Below are 2,996 nucleotides of genomic sequence, written 5' to 3'. Positions count from 1 at the left end.
TCTCACAGAATCTCATTCCGCTCCTAGACAACTAATCATGCCCATAATAACACGCAGCACCTCGCAGTCCCGACTATCGGCGACCATGACATCAAACCGGAAGACCACCCAACGGCTATCTGACCCCCCGAAGATGACAGCCAGACAAGAGACCCTGTTTACTCGGCGAATGACACTAGGCTCTTTGTCGACCGCATCAGCCCCTCCACTCGCGGCTGCTACCGCACCATCGAAAAGAGTTTCGAAGGTTGGAACGGGCTTGACTAGGCGGTCGTCACTGCAGCCGGTCATCGAGGAGTGTGCGGGTCTGTCAGGCGCACCATCGGTCGGGTGCAGCACAGAAACCGTGTCAACTCAGTGTCCAGACGGTGGCAGACCAGCGGAACCGGTGGAGGAGGCGCGCTCACTGTTAACTGGCTTCATGCGTACAATACGAGACGGCCAGAGGACAAAGGGCTTTGCCACTCTGCCACGGGACTGGGAGGATGTCATCGGCTCAGTCCTGGCCGCGCTTGCCAGGATCCAGGGACAATCTGACAAACACCATACGGAAAAACGCGACACAGACACACAGACGGAATCCTCTCACCATCAGGGACAGCAGAGCAAATTTCAGATGTTAAAAATCCTCCTTAAAGCCAACATGAACATCATGGACGACTTGTACGAAGACCTTCCGGACAACCTTCCGGACAAAGCACACAATACACAAGACCAAGCCACCCAAACCGACGGAACAGCCGACGTTGTCCAAACAACGGACAGCCCTCAGCAGGACGCCACAACCAATACTCCTCACACAGAAACACACACCTCTAACACAACAGATACTCCACACACAGAAACACACACCTCTAACACAACAGATACTCCACACACAGAAACACACACCTCTAACACAACCAATACTCCACACACAGAAACACACACCTCTAACACAACCAATACTCCACACACAGAAACACACACCTCTAACACAACCAATACTCCACACACAGAAACACACACCTCTAACACAACCAATACTCCACACACAGAAACACACACCTCTAACACAACAGAAACATCCAAGACCAACAAAAAGAACAACAAACGTAAACGGATACGGAACAAGAACAAGACCACGACCGACAGCAACGGACAAGAGACGGATCAAACCCAGGCACCGGAACCCGGATGGACAAAGGTTCTGAGCAAAAACGCGAAACGTCGGGCACGAAGGAAGCAGCGGAAGCAGGAGGCAGCGGCACAAGGAGCAGCAAAGCAGCAACAGCAGCAGCCGGAGCACCAGCAGCAACCGAAACAGCCCAAAAAGCACAGAGTACCGGACGCTCTAGAGCTAGAGGCGATTAACGACACCATGCCGGACGATATAATGCGGACTCTGAAGGAAAAACTCGGCGAGGACAGGCAGGTGGTGGAGCGAGTCAGGATGAACTTCCAAGGGAATCTTCTCCTGGAATTGTCCTGCAAAACGCACACCGAAACGCTTGACATGTGGAGAAAGGTGTCCGCGGCACTCGACGGCAAAGCGAAAGCCCGACCACGGACCCCCACTACACGGCTAACCTGCACTAATATACCGCCTAGCTGCACCAGCGCAGAAATCGCCACGGATCTTAGCACCGCCCTGGGAGTGACGCTGTATGCGGACCAGGTAACGACCGTTAAGTCGAATTACGGTACGTTGGTCGCATTCTTCGGATGCCCGGAAGCGGCGGTGACGGCGGAGGTGCTGGAAAAACAACACGTCGTAGGGCTCAGTCGGTGCTGTAGGCTGAAGAAGGTGGAAACCAAGCGTCAATGCTACCGGTGCTACGAGTACGGCCACACTGCAACGAACTGCCGCGGGAAGGATCGGTCCAGCAGATGCCATCGCTGTGCAGAGCCCAAGCACTCAGGACCATGCAGTAAGGAGCGGAAATGCCTCGTCTGTAAGGGCCCGGAAGCAATCGGGCACTCGTTCGGCCAGCGCAACTGCCGCCACGCAAGAGAAGGGGTAATCAACCGGCCGCGTAATGATTAAAGTTCTTCAGCAGAACCTCAACCACTGCCAGCTGGCCCAGGATATGCTGCTGCAAACGGCCCGGTCAGAAGGCTGCGACATAGTGTTGATCTCGGACCCATACCGGATTCCCGAGAACAACGGCAACTGGGTCGCGGATCCGACGGGCAAAGTGGCAGCAGTATCGACAGGAAAGTACCCCATCCAACGTATCATCGAGAACCGACGGGATTGTTTCGTCGTGGTCGAGATGCGAGGCATCGTTTTTTGCTCCGTCTACCTACCTCCCGTGGGTCCCGATTCGTCTGTAGAGGATTTCCGACGCAAATGGACCGAGATTGCGTCGGTGATACCGCGGAACCGGGACACCGTGATCGGCGGTGATGTCAACGCCTGGTCAGGAGCCTGGGGAATGGAACGCCGAAACAACGATGGAGAACGGGTGCACAGGGGAGCCGTCGTGATGGATGCTGCAGCTTCGCTAGGGCTGGTCCTGTTGAATCAGGGCAACCAACCAACTTGGATTAGCCACAGCGGTCGCAGCTCAATCGTCGATGTATCCTTCTGCAGCCAGTCGCTCGTGGGAGACAACAACTGGCGAGTGTGCGACGAAAATCCGAGCGACCACAACACCATCAAGTTCACGGTCGAGCGGACGACGGCACAGCACAACCTGGGACAAAGCGAACAGCAAGCGACGGAAAGGAGATGGGCGACCCGGTACTTCAACAAAGATCTCTTCGTTGAAATCCTGGGGTCACTGGACATCCACAACCGCACTCTCTTGGCGGACGAGCTGACTCAGGCCATGACAACCGCCTGTGACGCAACGATGCCGAGATTGCCAGCAGCCCGCGGCGGACGACGATCGGTGTACTGGTGGAACGACGAGATCGCCCAGTTACGCCGGGTGTACATCGGGACGCGGAGACGGCTCAGGAGAGCACGGACGGACGAGCAGCGGGAAGAACGGCGGACGGCCTGTACAGCA

Source organism: Anopheles marshallii, assembly GCF_943734725.1.
Source record: "Anopheles marshallii chromosome X unlocalized genomic scaffold, idAnoMarsDA_429_01 X_unloc_75, whole genome shotgun sequence".
Lineage (NCBI taxonomy): Eukaryota > Metazoa > Arthropoda > Insecta > Diptera > Culicidae > Anopheles > Anopheles marshallii.
Note: the sequence above shows the minus strand (reverse complement) of the source record.